This window comes from Spinacia oleracea, chromosome 3 (genome assembly GCF_020520425.1).
Source record: "Spinacia oleracea cultivar Varoflay chromosome 3, BTI_SOV_V1, whole genome shotgun sequence".
Taxonomy (NCBI): Eukaryota; Viridiplantae; Streptophyta; class Magnoliopsida; order Caryophyllales; family Amaranthaceae; genus Spinacia; species Spinacia oleracea.
Window position 1 is genome coordinate 54,180,560 of NC_079489.1, and position 5,538 is coordinate 54,186,097.

The 5,538-nt window shown below is 33.6% G+C and overlaps 1 long non-coding RNA gene across 1 annotated transcript; it reads right to left on the minus strand.

Annotated features, from left to right (window-relative positions):
• Positions 1-1,591: 1,591 nt before the first annotated feature.
• Positions 1,592-5,186, minus strand: LOC130469015 (uncharacterized). The gene is made up of 4 exons (XR_008929381.1): positions 5,142-5,186; positions 4,906-5,037; positions 3,917-4,826; positions 1,592-1,790 (listed from the first exon to the last, which is right to left on the minus strand). It is a non-coding gene; the product is annotated as an uncharacterized lncRNA (long non-coding RNA).
• Positions 5,187-5,538: the final 352 nt, after the last annotated feature.

Genomic DNA, 5,538 nt, shown 5'->3' on the forward strand with positions numbered 1-5,538 from the left:
TGTTCGTTATGATGCTGGCAGTTCCATTACCTTGTGTAGAAGAATTAGAGATACTTTGAATGCATTATTTGATTGTTATCCAGCCAAAGTTGTGTCTTCTTCTTCGGTTTCTACCACCACAATTCATGATGAGGGTGTGATAAGTTGTAGCAACAGTGCTAAATCTTCTCGGTTGAGAAGTGACTTCATTAGGGAGAGTGGGGATTTGGAAACCACCCAAACAAAAACAGAATTAGAGAAGTATTTAGGGGATAAATTGGAACCTAATGATTATGATTTTGATATCTTGGCTTGGTGGGCTGCACAAGGGAAAACATACCCAATTCTTATGACAATGGCACGTGATGTTCTTGCTATGCCAGTTTCAATTGTTGCTTCGGAGTCCGCTTTTAGCACGGGGGGGGGGGCGTGTTTTGGATGACTTCCGCACCTCTTTTAGTTCTAAAATGGTGGAAGCTCTTATTTGCGGGCAAGATTTGATGCGTACCTCTCATACTTATATTACTATTGAGGAGAGTTTGCTAGAGTTGGAGAAAATGGAAGAAGGTTACTCTTTCAACCTTGTTTATTTCCTATATTTTTCACAATTGATTATATGATTTTATGTGTATATTACTAATAATTTATTCTTATTTTGATTTCTAGGTATGCAAGAATTGGTTTCGGAATAACCAACTATTATAATTGACGAAACGATTGAAGAAGCTTCGAATATCACAGATTTCACAATGGACGACATACTTGAATTAGTTTTGTTGATTCAATGACTTCATGTCTTTTTGTAAACTTATATTCAGATGTTCTTTAAACTTATTAAGATGTATGTAAACTTATTATGGATTTTTTGGGATGTTTGTAAACTTTTAATTATCCCCCTCTCCCTTTAGGTGTGCTGTGTCACTTCATTGTGTCCTGTTTTGGCTAATTTCTGCATGTGTGCAGTAAGCTGTGTGTGCAATTGTGCACTATGTTAGCTTGTTAGGTGTGCTACTGCTGATTTTTTATGAGGCACTGCTGAGTGTTGGCCTGCTGTGCTACTGCTTGTGCCTTGTGGCTGTGTGTGCAGTGTGCAACCTACTATGAATTTTAGTTTCACTAGTAGAAAAAACCCTTATTGCAGCGGGCTTTTAGACCCCTGTTGCAGCGTACATCGTATGCTGCAACTGGGGGGCCTGCAACAAGTCTGAACTTGTTGCAGCGTTCAATGTTCGCTGCAAAAAGTACTTTTTTTCAGCGTACATATGCATGTACGCTGCAACAAGTGTCAAAATTTTGGCAAAAATATTGACTTGTTGCAGCGTACAAAGAAGTGTACGCTGCAAAAAAACTCCACTTGTTGCAGGGTACATCTATTTGTACGCTGCAACAAGTCTGAAAATTTGCCAAAATTTACACCCTTGTTGCAGCGTACACATATATATGTACGCTGCAACAAAGCACTTTTGGCGGGAAAATTCTAATTTTGTTTAGGGATTTTGCACCAAATATAGAAACCTTTCATAACAATAATAGAATATCGCAACCTGTATAACAAATATATAAACAATAACTGTAGTTTTGTATATATTCCAAAACCAAAGTGCACTACTAATACATTTAAATATACATACGTTCCAATTTCAACGTACGCATGCATTTTAACATAAAAGATTGTTCTATACATCTAAACCAACTCGATCAAGCTTCCTCAGGTCAATAATAAATACTTGCTGGTAAAAAAACTTCGCCCATTGCTCACGAACCACATCCATTTCCTCACTAGCATAAGGCGCAGTCCTCGGAGTATAGACCTTACAAAAACAAAATTTTGATATGTATAAGTTTATTGGAATAAGTCTTGGAAACTTAAAAATAAACATAATAACCATATACTGAGTTTAAAATGAGTCCTTAGGTTCTTTAGTTCAAAGTTGGGAGCGAAAATGTCATTTTAGGCTAAATATGACCTATAACGACCCAATGAGCCTTAAATGTGCATAAATAGATTGGAATGAGTCATAGAAAGCTATACCTAAGCATGTAAAACATTAATAAGTTTAAAATGAGTCCTTAGGTTCTTTATTTCAAATTTGGGAGAGAAAATGCTTATTTTAGCCTAAATATGGCCAATAACGACCAAACAAACCTTAAATGTGCATAAATAGATTGGAATAAGTCTTGGAAACTTCAAACTAAGCATATTAATCATGTAAAAGGTTTAAAATAAGTCCTTAGGTTCTTTAGTTCAAATTTGGGAGCGAAAATATCATTTTAGCCTAAATATGACCTATAACGAACCAATTAGCCTTAAATATGCATTAATATATTCGAATGAGTCTTAGAAAGTTAATACTATGCATATTAAATGTATAATAAGTATAAAATGAGTTCTTAGGTTCTTTAGTTCAAATTTGGGAGCGAAAATGTCTCATTTAAGCCTAAATATGACCTATAACGACCAAACAATCCTTAAATGTGCATAAGTAGATTGGAATAAGTCTTGGAAACTTAAAACTAAACATACTAATCATGTAATAAGTTTAAAATAAGTCCTTAAGTTCTTTAGTTCAAAGTTGGGAGCGAAAATGTCATTTTATGCTAAATATGACCTATAACGACCCAATGAGCTTTAAATGTGCATAAATAAATTGGTATGAGTCTTAGAAAGTCAAAACTAAGCATATAAAACACTTAGTAAGTTTAAAATGAGTCCTTAGGTTCTTTATTTAAAATTTGGGAGCGAAAATGCTCATTTTAGCCTAAATATGACCTATAACGACCAAACAAGCCTTAAATGTGCATAAGTAGATTGAAATGAGTTTTGGAAACTTCAAACTAAGCATATTAATCATGTAATAAGAATAAAATGAGTACTTAGGTTCTTTAGTTCAAAGTTGGGGAGCGGAAATGTCATTTTAGCTCTAAATATGACCTATAACGACCCAATTATCCTTAAATGTGCTTACATAGATTAGAATGAGTTTTAGAAAGTTCAAACTATGCACATTAATCATGTAATAAGAATAAAATGAGTCCTTAGGATCTTTAGTTCAAAGTTGGGAGCGAAAATGGCGTTTTAGCTCTAAATATGACCTATAACGATCCAATGAGCCTTAAATGTGCATAAATAGATTCAAATGAGTTTTAGAAAGTTAAAGCTATGCATATTAATCATGTAATAAGAATCAAATAGTCCTTAGGTTCTTTAGTTAAAAGTTGGGAGCGGAAATGTCGTTTTAGCTCTAAATATGACCTATAACGACTCAATGAGCCTTAAATGTGCATACATATATTGGAATAAGTTTTAGAAAGTTAAAACTATGCATATTAATCATGTAATAAGAATAAAATGAGTCCTTAGGACCTTTAGTTCAAAGTTGGGAGTGAAAATGTCGTTTTAGCTCTAAATATGACCTCTAACGACTCAATGAGCCTTAAAAGTGCTTACATAGATTGGAATGAGTTTTAGAAAGTTATAACTATGCATATTAATCATGTAATAAGAATAAAATGAGTCCTTAGTTTCTTTAGTTCAAAGTTGGGAGCGTAAATGTCATTTTAGCTCTAAACATGACCTATAACAACCCAATGAGCCTTAAATGTATATAATAAGATTGGAATGAGTTTTAGAAAGTTAAAACTATGCATATTAATCATGTAATAAGAATAAAAGAACACCTCTCTATACTTGGAGTTCCTTAAAGCACTAGATAGAACGAGGATTCAAAAGATGAAACTCTCCTATAGCTCTTTAAATATTTATTGAATAAAACCATTTCAACACACTTTTTTGCTCTTTCTCAACATGGATCAAAATGAACTCTTCAGTGAATCACAAGCATGTAAAAGAATATACTAATTACTACTATAAACAAGAGATACTAATTATAAATATGTGCCTAAAATCCCAAGAAATTCCTCAAGGCTAACTTGTTACCTGAATTGACGTTAGGATAGCAGCAACATCATATATGGGACTCCATTGGTTTTATAGAATGTCAAGACAGATCTTCCATCTGCATAAACTAATAAATTCCCACCCAAAAAAAACACAATTTATAAAAATAAAAAATAAAAAAAAAAACCAGCATTTTATTTAGAAAAACATCGAAAAGTTGAATAAGATTGGCGGAAAATTAAGAAGTTGAGAAATTTAGAGGAAAACCTTACATCAGATAGGCTGAAACGAGATGAAGTAGTAACCAATTACAAGCACAACCCAAGATCCAAATACAAACTTAAAGCACTCAAAATTGTATTAAAAAGCCCCATTATTAATCTTAGTCTTTTTTTTTAATCAAATCAAGCAAAATCGGATGTAAAAAGGTGAAAATTCGAAAAAATGAAGCAAAACCCCCCTCAAATTTTACATATTCAACACTCGAATTTCATGGTTTAAGCAAAATCCTCAAAGAAATAAGGCCCACAAAATAGTTAGTTGTACCAACTCTAACAAGTATAATACCCATTCATATCAACCTATGAATTATTGTCCTCAAATAACCCAACCTACTATTAGCAAGATTAGTCGAACCTAAACTACACTATCTCATCGGAAAGCCAAAAGATAAAAGCACCATTCTCAGTAGGAAATTAAATTAAAACATTAAAACAAGCAATGTGGTAAGCTCAGAGAAGGCAAGTGAAAGAAGAAACATTAAAACTGAAATACAGGAAAATTATGATCTCTTACCCTTCATACTGCGATATTGCCAATATTAGCAAATTTTCTATCCTCATAAATAAGGGATCCACCCATTGCTGTCTCAACCCACAATATTGCCAATAGATTGTACATTGTCCTGCAGTTTCTTTGCTTCTTTTTCATCATGCTTTGATTTCTTAGCCTGTTGAAAGAAATACGAGCATAAACAGCAGGCAAAACTCAACAACAATATTATTCTAAAAAATTCTCATACAACATACCAGATGTTTATACTTGAGGAGCTCAGAAAAATCTGTCTACTTGCGAGCTGGACCATATTCGATTCCCTTGACTCGACTAGCAAAGTTCAAGGAGCATAAAGTCTCCCCCAAGTCTGCAGCTCTAGGACTAATCTGGATAAATAAGATAGATAACTTACAGCCACATCTCGGTCCAACAAGGCTTAGTTGTAATCTGATCCTTCTTAAGGGATAAATATTGGGCTAAAGTATCTCACCTAAAGAGCTCTGCAGCATGTGCGTAAGCTTCAAGTTTCTGAAAATGAACAAAACAATCAAGTTAGATTCATGCGAAAATGGGGCTTGAGGTAAAATATTAACCAGAACTGACTAACCGGTCTAAAATATTAACCAGAACTAACTAACAGGAATCAGGGATATGAATGTTGTGTCCAATTTTAAAATAATATTAATTGAATGGCATATATAGCTTGAGTGCTTTGGGAGTCTGAGATAATGCACGGTCAATTAACCAGACAATAGGTTAAACAATTACTCTAATTCTTTTAGAGAGACTTAAGTGTAAAGGAACTCTTATCATTATGTTCTGATGAAGCACTTGGTCTGCTAGCCCTGAATTTGCAATCACATATCAAAGCTAAGTTATCTGAACTC